This window comes from Podarcis gaigeae (assembly GCF_964106915.1).
Source record: "Podarcis gaigeae genome assembly, chromosome: 6".
In the NCBI taxonomy this organism is placed as follows: domain Eukaryota; kingdom Metazoa; phylum Chordata; class Lepidosauria; order Squamata; family Lacertidae; genus Podarcis; species Podarcis gaigeae.
In genome coordinates, this window is record NC_139682.1 from 9,443,282 (window position 1) to 9,459,492 (window position 16,211).

The 16,211-nt window shown below is 43.9% G+C and overlaps 1 protein-coding gene across 2 annotated transcripts in view; it reads right to left on the minus strand.

The window, feature by feature from the left end:
* The window catches only part of NTSR1 (neurotensin receptor 1), a 127,129-nt gene that overhangs the window by 62,522 nt on the left and 48,396 nt on the right, over positions 1-16,211 (minus strand). The gene's annotated exons all lie outside the window — the stretch shown is intronic.

A 16,211-nucleotide genomic window follows, 5' to 3' on the forward strand; every position in this document is an offset into this window, starting at 1 on the left:
TACCACTGTATATAAATGTTGATAGCAGCAATAATACCATAATGAGCACAAATCATCATGGATGCACAATTGAAAGGATGTGAAGGAGGTACCACAGGGCCCCTCTTTCTCTTTCATGAGAGTTGTTTTTATCTTACCTGGGGACAAAGAAGGACATGCTTTTGCAGACTTGTGAGTGGACTGTTATGGGAAGGATGCAGCCCTCAGCCAAAACAGCAGTGGCACTGGTAATATATCCCTGCAATGGTCTTGCCCACCCCACCCCTGTCTCCACCTCCATGACAGCCAGTGTTGTGAGACAAGATGATGCACCGCGATGAGGACACAGGTCTGCTGTTGGTAGGGATGGGGGCAAAATTCATCTGCCTTGCATTTTAATGTCACCCTGCCAAATTTGCTCTTCCTGAACCAAGATGCAAGCCATAGCACAATTCCTTTTTCAGAAGTTGCATATCTCTGAATTTTTCAATGCAGTGATCCAACCAAGGAATGCATTGAAAATATATACATTAGGGACCAGAGCATGCGAAAAAGCATATAGTGGTGAAAATATTGTATAGAAATGCATTCTGTTAGGGGAAACCTTGTGAAACTTCATTTACCAAGCAAAATTGTATACAGTTATGCATATATTACAAGAAACAGCATGAAATGCTTATGGGTCTTCACATGGTCTTTGTATTAACAGTGCTTTGTTGTTTTGGTTGCTATTATGTTAATTTTAATTTTGCTTTATAGATTATAAATGCATAGCTGTCAACGTTTTCCCTTTTTTAAAGGGAAATTCCCTTATTCCGAATAGGATTCCTCACAAAAAAAGGGGAAAGTTGTATAAACGCTGTATTGATTTGTCAATCATATAATAAGACTTCTGCTTTAATTGTGATGTTTAGCTTATTTTCAGTTGTTGCTTTGTTAACAGTGTTTTATAGGTAGTAATTGTTGTACTGATGATTTGTTAATTATTCTATATGATTTGTGCTGCATTTGTGCTGTTCTGTTCTGTTGTGTCAAGTTATTGGTATTTATTGTTTGTAATGTGCTTTGGGGTTCATCTGAATGAAAAGTGGCATAGAAATATAATCAATCAATCAATCAATCAATCATCACTTGGTTGCATTGGACATCAGCCTCATTCAGAAATCACTTCATCTGTTGCAGCTCTTAAGTGGAGTACGACAAAACTCTGGGGCAGCTCTCCACATGAATGGCCCTTGACATTTGCAATGTATGTGTGATATTCTCCACATGATTTGATCAGCAAAAGAATTCAGCAGCCTTCAAATGGAGCTATGGTATACAACGTCCTAACCAGCCCCCTTCAATTTCCAAACTTCTAATTCAGTGAATTCAGTTCTCTCATACATAATAATAAGAATAATAGCTCCCGTTAATAGTAGACACTTTGGTAATTGTGGCATTTTAATTCCAGTCCTAGAGGAAAGAGGAAGTCTCATTAGTGCTTGTTCTGAGATACGGTGATGAACGTCAAGGGGAGGGAGGAGGGAATTCCAGAATAAGCAACATTGGACAGGAGCCAGCAATCCTTTATACCTTCCAGGCATGCACCGCCGAGTGTTTTGCAAACATGTGTGGCCTCCATCAATGAACATAAGCAGTTCTACCCTGCGTATGGACAGAAAGGAAAGAGGAACTTTCCCCTGAGTAGTTGGAATGTTTATGGACAGCATTGTTGATGCTGCTACACCTGTTCAGCTAATTAGTGTCAAACGCTTCTTAACCAACAGCACAATGCAATCACCCGCCCATCTGATCATGAGCTAGGGTGGTGAGCAGAGGCAGGATTGGAGCCTAATCAGAGTCTCTGGGAAACAAGAAGAGACCTGTGGGTATAGGACAGTATATAAATTCAATAATAATAATAATAATAATAATAATAATAATAATAATAATAATATCTGGTGCACTCAAAGGTTTGGGGAAGTACAGGGCTGGTAATATAATGAAGCATTCTGGATGAGGCAAGACAGCCATGAACAGCAACATTTCCTGTGAGGATGCACAGCAATGTTTCATTGCAGGTTCCACTTATACAATATAATTGAGTAAGACAGCCAGAACGGCTTCTTACACTGGCTGGAACTCTCGCAACAGTAACATTTAAATCTTGTCCTTGTGTTTGTCTTTTTCCTTCTCCCTCCCATTCCCCCTTTCCTCATGTACCGTGCCTTTTTAGATTGTGAGCTGCGGGGCAGGGGGATGGTCCTAGAATTAATTTTTTTTTCATAGAATCATACAATTGTAGAGTTGGAAGGGGCTCAGAAGGTGATCTGTCATCTAGTCCAACTCTAGCTCCCCTCAGCCCTAGCCAGAATGGCCAATAGTTGGGGATTATGTAGACAATAAGGTCGCATTCATAGTATACATTTAAAAATATTTAAAGCACCATTTTAAACAGTCATGGCTTCCTCCAAACAAACTGTGGCTTGTTACGGGTGCTGAGAGTCATTAGGAGATGCCCATCCCAACCCTGGGGCGACAGTTTCCAGATTGGTTTAACCACCAATCCCTGCTCCCAGGAAACTTGAAATTTGCAGCTCTGTGAGGGGGGAAAGGGGGACACGGGTGGCGCTGTGGTCTAAACCACAGAGCCTAGGACTTGCGGACCAGAAGGTTGGCGGTTCGAATCCCCACGACGGGGTGAGCTCCTGTTGCTCGGTCCCTGCTCCTGCCAACCTAGCAGTTCGAAAGCACGTCAAAAGTGCAAGTAAATAAATAGGTACTGCTCCGGTGGGAAGGTAAACAGTGTTTCCGTGCGCTGCTCTGCTTCGCCGGAAGTGGCTTAGTCATGCTGGCCACATGATGCAAAAGCTGTACGCTGGCTCCCTTGGCCAATAAAGCAAGATGAGCGCTGCAACCCCAGAGTCATCCACGACTGGACTTAATGGTCAGGGGTCCTGAGGGGGGAAAGGGGGGGTCTCCTAACAACTCTCAGCACATTTAACAAACTGCACTTCCCAGAATCCTTTGGGGGAAGCTAGGATTCTTTGAAGTGGTGTTCTGGTGTATGGCGTCAAGGTGGCCTGAATCCAACACTAGTCCTGAGAGACGTCCTACTGAAATTAATGAGCGTGGCTAACAAAGGTCCATTAATTTCAGTGGGTCTGTTCTGAGTAACACATAGTTGGATACAACCCATGACCTTTGCTTGCCAGGGATAAAAATATTTCGATGAAAGCTCTTCAATAAACATGAGGGATAAAATAATTTCACTTTACTGAGTTACCAGGGTGCAAGATAAATATTTGGAGCTCCTATTTTTCCTATTTATTACGTCGTATCCTCCAAGAAGTTGGCAGGGATGTTCCTAGCTCTTCTCCCCACTCACAACAGCCTTGTGAGGTAGGAAAGGCTGAGAGAGACAGACTGGCCCAAATTCACCCAGTAGGCTTCAGAAGTGACCTTAGGCCTTCCCATTCTGGACTCCAGTCCAGCAGTGGGGTACCTGTGTTTCCAACTCCCATCAGCTCCAGCCATCAGAACAAATGATCAGGGATGATGGGATGTGTCGTTCAACAACAGCCAGTTTGCCATAGTTTCCCTGCCCCTTCTCTAACCATGCACCGCATTTGCTTTCTGTTTTCTAAATACATGGCAATTTCATTTCCATTGTCTTTTTAAAAATACTATTTATTTTAGTATCGCTAGCACAGATCCATAGCATATCCTCCAACATTCCTCAGATGAAAATCCTTTTCTACATCAGTATCACTGTTGGGTGTGTGTGCTTTTTTTTCCCACCTGGTGAGCAAGCTCCCTATTCATTTAAAAAGAAAATCCCTCTATTTGTGTTTGCTTTACAGTTTTAATTCAGCACTTAATTAAAGCCAACAGGGATAAAAATTAGAGCAACAACTTTTACATTTTGCTCCAGGCATTCTGTAATTTCTCTCTCTCAAAAAAATAAGCCCTTTCCTAAATATATATTTAAATTATGATGACTGCACTGCACGCTCCTTTTCTTATGCAAAGCTTTTCCTCTCTCCCCCATGGCATGCCCTAAACAAACTCAATTCTTCACTGGCACCACAAGGTAGCACAACTGTTGTTTGTTCAGCAACAGGGGCTAGGGGCATGCAAACTCCAACCCAATACACTGATCAGCTCTGCGGTGCTACAGAAGCTTGAACAATGCAAGGGTTTGTGTAAAAGGTTGGGGGCGGGGGACAATTTTCAGGTTGTTGAGAAGAGAAAACTGAAATACCCTGCTATGTTCTGCTAAACCCAGTGCCAGATTTACATATAAGCTAAACAAGCTATAGCTTAGGGCCCCACTCTCTTGGGGGCCCCCCAAAAATTTAAAGGGGAAAAAAATACCTGGAGGTACATTTCCAAAATTTAAACTAAAAAACAAATAAAACCTTCACACAGCAACGGTGTTTTGTCTTGTGTAAAGATAAGGGGACCCCTGACAATTAGGTCCAGTCGTGACCGACTCTGGGGTTGCGGCGCTCATTTCATTTTATTGGCTGAGGGAGCCGGGGTACAGCTTCTGGGTCATGTGGCCAGCATGACTAAGCCACTTCTAGCAAACCAGAGCCATTTACCTTCCCGCCAGAACGGTGACTATTTATCTACTAGCACTTTGACGTACTTTCGAACGGCTGGGTTGGCAGGAACAGGGACAGAGCAACTGGAGCTAACCCTGTCACGGGGATTCGAACCTCTGACCTTCTGATCGGCAAGTCCTAGGCTCTGTGGTTTAACCCACAGTGCCACCCACGTCCCTTTGTGTTGTGTAGGCTCCTATTTGTTATGTGCAAATGGCTTTAGATACCTATTAGGTCCATAAATTACCATATAGCATATATTCAACACAAAAGCAGCAACAATTTGTTGTTGACAAAGGACAGCTGGACATGAAAAGGGCCCCATTACCTTCAGTAGCTTAGGGCCTTATCAAACCTAAATCCGGCCCTGGTGATATCTCATATATATATACAGTGGTACCTCGGGTTACATACGCTTCAGGTTACATATGCTTCAGGTTACAGACTCCGCTTAGGGCCTCGTCAAACCTAAATCTGGCCCTGGCTAAACCACAGCTCAGGCCCAAGCTACACATGGACACCAACCAACTCCTCGGTGGGATTCAACTCATGTGTCCCATCAGTAGAAGCACAAGGGCTTCTACTTGCACAAAGGAGCTTCCTCTCATATCCTTTCCCAGCGCCCCCCAAAATTGGATCTGGGGTGGGGGGCGGTCAGGAGAAGACCCCAAAACAGTGCACAGGGAGGGGCCATTCCATGTGGGAAGCTGAAATACTGGTCCTCATGGAAAAACGTTGAATTCCTCCTTCTTCAGTCTTTAAGCGCACACCTGCACCATTCTCCCACAAAGTGTTGGGAGAAGTGAGTTAAAATATGAAGTGCCAAAAGGAGTAAGGACAAAGGGAGCCACGAGAAGTTATTTTGTATGCGACAACAGTGGATAGGGTTCTTCTAGCCCCAAAATGGAAAGAAGATACGATACCAACTAAAGAAGAGTAGCAAGAAAAACGGATGGACTATGCCGAAGTTAACTGGGAAACTTAGATCCAGTTACAGATAGGTAGCCGTGTTGGTCTGCCATAGTCAAAACAAAAAATTCCTTCCAGTAGCACCTTAAAGACCAACTAAGTTAGTTCTAGGTATGAGCTTTCGTGTGCATGCTGGTATCTGAAGAAGTGTGCATGCACACGAAAGCTCATACCAAGAACTAACTTAGTTGGTCTTTAAGGTGCTACTGGAAGGAATTTTTTGTTTTGGGAAACTTAGAGATAAGGACAATAGAGACTTTAAAAAAGACTGGGAACCATTCATTTTGTACTTACAGAAACACTGTAAAGAAGTAGACCCGCAAGCAGGGTTTGAGTAAATGCTTTCAGTTAGCAGAATAGAAATCAAGACGTAAAAATTGGAAAATAACCAAGTGGGAGAGAAAATATGGAAACAAGTATGATATTAAAAATGTTAAGAATATAACAATATATATAAGATAAAGATTGCAATATTAAGGTAGAACAAAACAAGCAGGGGTAGCAAATATATAAGGAGCCAGAAAGGGAAGTAGAGGGAAGTCACCGGTGTGTGTGTGTCAGGATTGGTATTTTATTTTATTTTTTGGAATAATCTTGATTGTGATGATGATAAAATGTAAAAATTATTAAAAATTATTTACAAAAAAGATCAAAGGGAGCCACAAACATTCCCCCTACCCTGACACACCCACAAAGGCAACACACAAAGTGACCCCCAATTATTATGATTTTTAAATAGGGCTGCTGTGTGGCTATGGTGAAGGAGGAGCCATGTGGGGAAGGAGGACCTGTCCGCTACCACCTCTGCCACTGCTGGAACCCGTGGCTCCCTTGCCCACCTGCCTGCCTACCTGCCACCTTGGCTCCTTTCTGGGCAGGCAAAGCCACAGGTTGACCTGCTCAGGCTCAGCAAGGCCAGAGCAGGCCTGTCCCCTGAGGCAACAGAGGCAGAGGCTCTCTCCTCTCTCTCTCTCTCTCTCTCTCTCTCTCTCTCTCTCTCTCTCACACACACACACACCAAGCTCTGTCCAGCTGCAAAATGGCGGCAAGAATTGAAGGCCTGAGGGAGGCAGAGTGACATTTCGAGGATCTCACTGCCATCCTCACCTCAGCCTCTGGTAGAGGGGGAAGGAGGAATGTCGCCACCATGGGAGAGAAGCGAGACCCCGTCCCCACACACATACACACACATGCAGGGGCCAGACATGTGTGTGTTCAGTACCCCATCTGCCTCTGGTACCTGCTTCCCTTCATGGCTGCTCCACATGGCACTTTCTGAATAATAGCGTACCTCCACAAAGACTGGAAATCAGGAATCTGCATGGCCGAGTGAGAAGCTGTGATAGCTGAAGGGTTTCTGAGGTGGTCCCGGCATTTTGGGGGCAGTTGGAGACTATGCCATGGCCTTTAGAATACAGTCATACCTCGTGTTATGTTTGCTTCATGTTATGTTTTTTCAGGTTGCGTCCCACGGCGACCCGGAAGTACTGGAAAGGGTTTTGCCGCTCACGCATGCACAGAAGCGCTAAATCGCGCTTCACAAGTGCCAAATCATGCCGTGCACCTGCGCAGCTATGGCGCTTCAGGTTGCGGGCTTTTCATGTTGCAAACGGGCCTCTGGAATGGATCCCATTGCAACCAGAGGTACCATTGTAGTTTCTAGAATATGGTCAGCCTGAGCTTCCAGGGTCTTGCCAGAGGGAGAGAAGGCCATGACAAGTTTAGAGTGCTGTGATTGCCTCTGTTTGAAGGGAAAGGGGGACAAAATGGTGATTAGATAGTAAGTGGATGTGGATAATTACTCTGGAGAACAGTCACACACCTCAGGAGTGATACCATCTTTGATGCATATTTTCACAAATAAAATGATATTGGCTGTATCTGAACAATTCATGTGATATCTAAGACTGTCAGTGGAGGATTGAAAATCTTGGGCCTCCTTTCTTTTGTATTTGTTTCAACAATTAAGATTCTGTTTAACCACTCTTTTAGAAACACAGTTTAGTTCTCCGAAAAACTTTTGAAAAATGATTAATACTTATGAAACATAGGTCACCACTCTTTGTAAGACTACTTATAGTAAGACTAGCTTATAGTTCAGAGCATAACACGGGGTTGGTAATAAATTAGCTGTCACCCGTTTTCCTTATTATCGAACAGACTTGAGGAGAGCGGCAGCGTGAGGAGTAAACCCTCCAGACATTAAGATAACAAGGAGGGCTTCTTTTTGAAACAACAAGCTAAAAGAACTATTAGAACTATTTAACTACTCTGGAGGAGTTAAAGTATATTAAAAAGGAGTGTCAAAAGTTGGCTCGGTGTCGAGCCTATTTAAAAAACAAGTTTAAGAACTTGCCTCAGATAACCTCCAGAACTCTGCAGCTAGTTCGGCGGCCATGAAACTATCGACTACAGTCCTGCTCATTTATATGGGACTAAGGCTGCGGATGCACATTCAAAGTGAATTCTTTCCCTCAAAGAATTCTGGGCAGTGTAGTTCATCCCTCACAGAGTTACCATTCCCAGTGGTCCTTAACAAACTACAGTACCCAGACTGTGCTTCGAATGTCTTTTAAAATGTACACAGTCTCAGTGAACGCCCTCCTGTCAGATTTTGAGGAAATAAAGACCTGACTTTTAGAAGACATCTGAAGGTGGCCCTGTATAGGAAAAATGTTAATGTCTGATGTTTTACTGTGCTTAATTTTTTAATTTCTTGAAAGCCTGGGGCAATCCAGTCAGATGGGCAGTATATAAATAAGTTGTTGTTGTTATCACTCCTGCTCCCCTCTCAAATTGCGCTGTGAGCTCATTGAACTTCAGGTATCTTGGCTGACAACTCCAATAATGGGTTTCAGCAGAGTTGACAAAGGCTGTACAATATGCACTTTTCTTTTTCTTTTTGGCTGTTGGAGAATTATTAACCTGAGTTAGCAAAGAACTCAAAGGATATTGTAGCAACTACATCAGGTTGTTCACAGACCACCTGTGAACAATTGACAGAATTGTCAATTAATCCACCAGCCTCCAATGTCAAGAGCTTGATCTTGCCTGGGATTAGTGTCTCTCCTCCAGCCCAAGCGCTGATTTACCACTTGAAGACATAAAACAAAGCAGAGGTGGTGATGGTGGGAGAATGAAAGGCTGGTATTTTAAACAAAACTCAATGCAATAGCAAAAGCTTAATTTTTCTTCTTCTTTTGGCTGGCAATGGAAGTACATCTGGTGCCTATTTTCAGTGCTCCTTTGACAAAAATAGACAAGTTTAAACAAAAGAACCTAGCTCTTTATTTCACCCTGATGGTAAAGTGGCAGGATTTTCTCCGCTGAAGGATATGAAATATGCTTGGTGCCTTTTAAAATGCCCAGTTCACGTAGGAAAAACAAGGGGCAAGACTTGACAGCTTGAGGGGTGGTAAAGAGGGTTGCCAGCTGTCCAGAAGGAGGTGATCTGCTCCTGTCCCTCAAACAGAAGTTTGAGGTTCAAAAATCAGCAGGTGAAGCTCACTCCCTTTTTTCTTTAATGGCATGGAACTAAATCTATGACACCGCCAACAAAAGAGATAGATGGGAGGGATGTAGGGCTTCCCACTGACATCTGATTGGCCACTTTGAGGAAAGGATGCTAGGTGGTTTGGTCTAGCAGAGCTTTCCTTACGTGAAAGACATCCACCTAACCTGTGGATGTGTCATTCTGTGTCCAGGGCAGCTGCCCACCAGCTCCATCTGGTACGCAGGATGAGACCCTACCTGCCCACAGACTGTCTTGCCAGGGTGGTTCTCTCCCACTTGGACTACTGCAATGCGTTCTACATGGGGCTACCTTTGAAAGTGACTCAGAAACTACAATTAATTCAGAATGCAGCAGCTAGACTAGGCACTGGGAGATACTTCTGGGACCACATTGGCTCCCAGTATGTTTCCCAGCACAGTTCAAAGTATTGGTGCTGACCCTTAAAGCCCTAAACAGCCTCGCCCCTGCATATCTGAAGGAGCATCTCCACTCCCATCGTTCAGCCTGGATACTGAGATCCAGCTCTGAGGGCCTTCTGGCAGTTCCCTCACTGTGAGAAGTAAAGGAGGACCTTACAGTCTTCAAATAAAAACATATTGGAGATCCCGGGCCACAGGGAGGTTAAGCTGGCCTCAACCAGAGCCAGCGCTTTTTCGGCTGTGGCCCTGATCTGGTGGAACACTCTATCACAAGAGACTAGGGCCCTGCAGGACTTGTTATCTTTCCACAGGGCCTGCAAGACAGAGTTGTTCCACCAGGCCTTTGGCCAAGGCACAGTCTGACCCCCTCCTTTGGTAATCCTCACAGAACTCTAGCCCAATGGTTGCCATTAATTTGACTCTGAAGAATGAATTGAATTTAGAATGTATTTCAATTAATTGATTTTATGTGAATTCATGTAAACTGTTATTTTTACTGTTGTTAGCCGCACTGAGCCCAGCTTCGGCTGGGGAGGGCGGGATATAAATAAATTCTTATTCTTATTCTTATTCTTATTCTTATTCTTATTCTTATTCTTACTACAGGGAACCAGGCAGAGGCCCTTCTTGGTAGTTGTGCCTTGTGGAACGCCCTCCCATCCCATCAGTTGTCAAGGAGATAAGAAAATATACAACTTTTTAGAAGACAACTGAAGGCAGTTCTGTATAGGGAGGTTTCCAATGTTATACTTGTATATTTGTTGAAAGCTACCCAGAATGACTGGGGCAACCCAGTCAGATGGGCGTGGTAGAAATAAAACCATCGCCATCACCATCTGATCCCAGGAAAATAGAAAGAAGCAACAAATACATAATTTTTTTTATCTCTGCCACAGCCACTGGGAACCTCCGGATAACATATCCTTCTTCAATTGACCCTTCTTGCTGCTGTGAAAGAGACGGAGGGGTGCCTGTCACTTGTAATGCAGTGATGTGGACATTTCTCAGCACGTCTGCTGCCTTCGGGTGCCTCTTGATGGGCTTGTGGTGTCTAAAACTGATTCACAGCATCCGAAAGAGAGGTAACAGATTGTCTCGCAGTTTGCGTGCAGAGAGAAACAGTTGCCACTCGTGATGTATACTCCCTGCAGGGCTCAGGAAGGATCTTCATCTTCCAGGTATCGCCCTTGTCGAGGAGATTAGTCATCCTGAAGACCAGCCGCTTTTGAGAGAGCGGATTAACTTTCTCCTGCTGGGCACAAAATGTTTGGATAATGTTGCCTAGCAAGATTGATGAAAGAGGCCTGGGGTTTGCAATGCATCTCCCCTATCCAGCTCCTTGGAGCAGCAGCAGTAGCAGCAGCACCTCCTCGGGTCATTTAGATAATGCTGAAAAGATGTGGACTGTGAAGCGTTTCTCTCTTTATTGCCTTGATTTTGTGAGATCCAGAGTGCATGAATTTACATGCTATTAACTCACAGATCAAGAGGGTGCAATGAAGAAAAACCAAACTGCACTCACTGTGGGCGCATTTCAAATCTATGCCTAGTGAGTGCAGAACGCTGAGAACTCGAGCCTAAGGGAAAGGTGGATCAGATCCATTCCGAAAACCCCTCTCTGTTATATCATTTATTTAAATCAGGGATGGGGAAGCTTCTGCAGTCCAAGGATATAATTAGGGAAGGATTTAGGGGAGCATGGCCAGTTTGCCCACACTGGGCACCTTGCTGAGAGGTCATCACGGGGGACACCACAACAATGGCCAACAACGAAAGGACAGAGGTGCGGGCGGGCACTGGGTTTGGTGTCACACAGGGCACAGCGGAAACTTTAAAGCCCAAATCTGCCACTGACCTCATTTTCTCCTATGAAGCCTGGGGACCACATTCCCAGGGCCACAAGCAAAAGTGTGCAGAGCAACGAACACTTTTCTATATAGTTAAACACTCCTCTCTATTCTGCATCATGAATAGTCCCTGGTATTGATATTGACTGGCAGAGGGACCATTACAGAGAAATGAAATTTGTTCATCTGAAGAGCTTGGAAGAAAAATAGCAATAAGGAATGGAAGGAACAAAAAGGTTTGATATCAGATATGCAGACACAACTTTGATGGCAGAATGTGAGGAGGAATTAAAGAACCTCTTAATGAGGGTGAAAGAGGAGAGCGCTAAATATGGTCTGAAGCTCAACATCAAAAAAACGAAGATCATGGCCACTGGACCCATCACCTCCTGGCAAACAGAAAGGGAAGAAATGGAGGCAGTGAGAGATTTTACTTTCTTGGGTTCCATGATCACTGCAGGTGGTGACAGCAGTCACAAAATTAAAAGACGCCTGCTTCTTGGGAGAAAAGCAATGACAAACCTAGACAGCATCTTAAAAAGCAGAGACATCACCTTGCCGAGAAAGGTCCGTATAGTTAATGCAATGGTTTTCCCAGTAGTGACGTATGGAAGTGAGAACTGGGCCATAAAGAAGGCTGATCACCAAAGAATTGATGCTTTTGAGTTATGGTGCTGGAGGAGACTCTTGAGACTGCAAGAAGATCAAACCTATCCATTCTGAAGGAAATCAGTCCTGAGTGCTCACTGGAAGGACAGATCCTGAAGCTGAGACTCCAATACTTTGGCCATCTCATGAGAAGAGAAGACTCCCTGGAAAAGACCCTGATGTTGGGAAAGATGGGGGGCACAAGGAGAAGGGGACGACAGAGGACGAGATGGTTGGACAGTGTTCTTGCAGTTACCAACATGAGTTTGACCAAACTCCGGGAGGCAGTGGAAGACAGGAGTGCCTGGCGTGCTCTCGTCCATGAAGTCACGAAGAGTTGGACACGGCTAAACAACTAAACAACAACAACAACCCCAATGCAACAATCCTTGGCAGCCATTTGGAGAAGCAAGGGACCATTAAAAGCTAGAGGAAGGAGAGCATCTGGATGAAAGGGGTCGGAAGCACCAAAGTTATGTATACAATGCTCAAAAACAGAACCTGAGGAACATTTCATTATCAACCCGAGGTCATGCCTTGAAATAATCCAGGAAAGAAAATGCTGTTAAGAGTTCCCGACAAACCAGTTTTATTTTTCTTTTTTAAAAAGCTGAGTGTATGCTAATAGACGACGTTGATCATTTGATGATGACTTGGTAGAAGCTAATGATAGGAGACATGCTTCCGATAGCTGGGAACTGCTCTTCAGCTCTTGGAACGAGATAACCATCAGAGCTTGAAGGAAGTGACAAGAATCACTTCCAGTATGGCAAACAGACAGCAAGAAGCAGTTGGTTGATTGTCTGAAAGGGGGAAATAGAGAGAGGTCTGAGAGTTTCCAGGAAGAGCGAACCAGAATGGGGAACGTTGCATCAGAGAGGAAAACTCAAGTTGTTTTCTGGGAATCTGCGGCCTGCTGAAGTACTTGTTTGCCCCTGTTTGTACATTTGCAAGTAAAGGAAATGCTACAAAGATGTCACAAATCCCCAGTCTTCTCACACTCAAAGAAAACAATTCCCTGGAGAGAAACAAAACCATGTTACCCCCAGTTTGAATATTGAGAGTGATTTTTTATCTATTTGTATGTTTCTTTATCAATACAGTGGTACCTCGGGTTACATACGCTTCAGGTTACAGACTCTGCTAACCAAGGTTAAGAACCTTGCTTCAGGATGAGAACAGAAATCGTGCTCTGGCAGTGCAGCGGCAGAGGGAGGCCCCACTAGCTGAAGTGGTGCTTCAGGTTAAGAACAGTTTCAGGTTAAGAACCGACCTCCGGAACGAATTAAGTACTTAACCCAAGGTACTACTATATAGGCAGCAATCAACGTGCATAGTACTTCACAAACTTTAAGACAGCGCTGGCTAACCCATAGCTTCCCCCACCGCAGCTCTCACTTTTCCAATATTAAGTTCAGTTCTCCCCATTTCCATAGCGTTTGCAATTTTTTTATTTTAAAAAACCCTCCAGAAAATTCACCATAATTTCAGCGTGACTTTCCCCTAATCTACACATTTTGCAAACAATTTCTCCAATATAATGCATTCACCTAAGCTATTTTCACCATGCATTTATATGCACACGGTACCCTAGAATATGCATTTTCTGTATCTTACTGGGCTGGAAAAACTGCATTGCAAAATTCAGAGAAATGTGAATTTGAAGGATTGCTTCGAAAATTGCAAATTAGGTACGTTCACCTTAAAATGCAAAAGGAAGGGAATTTCTTCCCTATGCCTAAACTATAGAATAGGTTAGAGAGCCAGCTGTACTATTAGGATCAGACCAAAGGACTGTCCAGCCTCACACAATATTTCCAACACTAGTCAGCTAGATTTATCTGGACCAGGGGATACTGAAATGACATACTCCAGATGTTGGTTGTGGATGACAACTCTCATTATGTGTGATGGGTGGATTACCATTGGCCATGCTGCCTAGAGCTGGTGAGAATTTTATCCCCAAAACACCCAGAGAGCATCACGGCGATTATCCTTGCTCTGGGCACTCACATTCAGGCTACAATGCTTTGATAATGCTAACTGGGCAAATTTATGTAGTAAATTTTGTCCTGTCCTTTAATAGCTGACTACTACTACCATTTGTGTTGGTTAAGGTCTTTCCAGGAGTAACCCTCATTCTAGACATGGAAAAACACCCACAGCCAATGTGTGCAATCACGGAGAACTGCTAAACGACGTTCTTCCTTGCTGCAAAGGATTTTTGCGATGGAGTGGCAAGCATGAAAAGAAAAGGCGGCTTCTCTCATAAATAAGTCAGTGTGTTACTCCTGCTAGACTGGAAGTGGGATGACAGCTCTTCCAGATGCTGAGGTTCTGCTCGTCTTTGACCTCAGGTAAACTCCAGCCTGCTATAAATAAACAAAATAAAAAGCACATTTGCTTCGGGGCTACAGGAACACCTGGAAGAAGTCTGAAGGGCTTGGGTTTACCTGCCAAACCCTCAACAGCATTTGTGTTGCTAAAAGGACCTACATGTTTTTTGCCACAGATAATGGGGAGCACGCTCCACACTTCTGATGTTCCTTATCGGACAAGGGCTCAGGGAGATGAAGCACCTCAGAGATGCAAACATCTCATTGCATGGAGATTCGAAGACTAGTAGACTTTGTAGGACATTACAGTGCACGGTGCCAGGTTATTTCAAACCAGGATGTGAACTAAGGTGCCTTCTCTACCTCCGCAGCTCCTAACCTTATGCACACCTTCTTTCCAGGTGTTCTTTCCAATTCCCCCTTCCCCTTTCCAAACCCTCTTTCTGTCCCTCTTGATTTCTTTTCATTCCTTGACTCTCTCTGCCAGTCCCCTGCCCTATATACAAACATATGAAGCTGACTTGACAAACCAGCTTAACCAGAGTTTCCTATGTGTTGGCAACTTCATGGTTGGGTTACTGCAATGTGCTTTACGTGGAGCTATCCGTGGTGCTGATCCAGAGGCTGGCACTGGGGCAGAACGTGGTGGCTATGTTGCTTGTGAGGCCAACTGCTTGCTTGCAGGATTTCCAACAGCTGTCAATTTGTTATTGGGCCAGGTTCAAGTTGGTATTAACATATGTCCCTATAAAGTTCAGGACCAGCTTAATTGAGAACCCACTTGAGAGACCACCCTTATATGCCCCAGTAGATCATTGTAGTATATGGAAGAGTCTCTCCAGCAAATTCCAAAGATCTCAGAAGCCTGTTCTGCAGTAACTTGGTTTTGGGGTATTAGTGCAGCTGCCTCTGTTCTGTGGAATACCATTCCTTTCAGATATGATAGGTGCCCACTTCCCAGAAACAGTTGAAAACATTCTTGTTCCCACAGACCATCAGTGTCACCTTTATTAGAGCTTTAGTTTTATTTTAAATGTATCTCTTGTTTGTTTGATTTAATTCATTTTTAATTACCTTTTACATGTGAATTTCTCTGAGATGGTGGTTTAGAGGGTAATTAAGGAGGATATTTTACTTTTGCTTTAAATGTATCTACTGTTTTTGTGTTCTTAACTATTTCATGCTGCAACAGCAGAAGTATAGTACAGAAGTACAGTGTCCCAACCAAGAGAAGTAATAGTACCACTCTGTTCTGCCTTGGTCAGACCACACCTGGGATACTGTGTCCAGTTCTGGGTGCCACAATTTAAGAAGAATATTGACAAGCTGGGATGTGTGCAGAAGAGGGCAACCAAGATGATCTGGAAACCAAGCCTTATGAGAAACAGTTGAAGGAACTGGGTATATTTAGCCTGGAAAAAAGGAGGCTGAGAAGAGATATGATAGCCATCCTCAAATATTTGAAGGGCTGTCATATGGAAGATGGAGAAAGCTTGTTTTCTCGTGCTCTGTAGGACTCAAACCAATGGCTTCAAGTTGCAAGAAAGGAGATTCCAGCTAAACACCAGGAAGAACCTTCTGATAGTAAGAGTTGTTCGACAGTGGAACTGACTCCCACAGGAGGTTGTGGACTCTTCTTCTTTGGAGGTTTTTAAACAGAGGTCGTATGGCCACCTGTCTTGCATGCTTTAGCTGAGATTCCTGCATTCCAGGGGCTCGGACTAGATGACCCTTGTGGGTCCCTTCCAACTCGATGATTCTGTGCATAAATCGCCTTGAGAAAGTGGATTAGAAAGCAATTGATAAATTAATTGCAATAATAATAATAATAATCTCAGCATTGTATAGTAAGTAAACTAATGGGGGAAAGCCAATACACTTTCTTGTGCATCCTGGGACAATCTGTA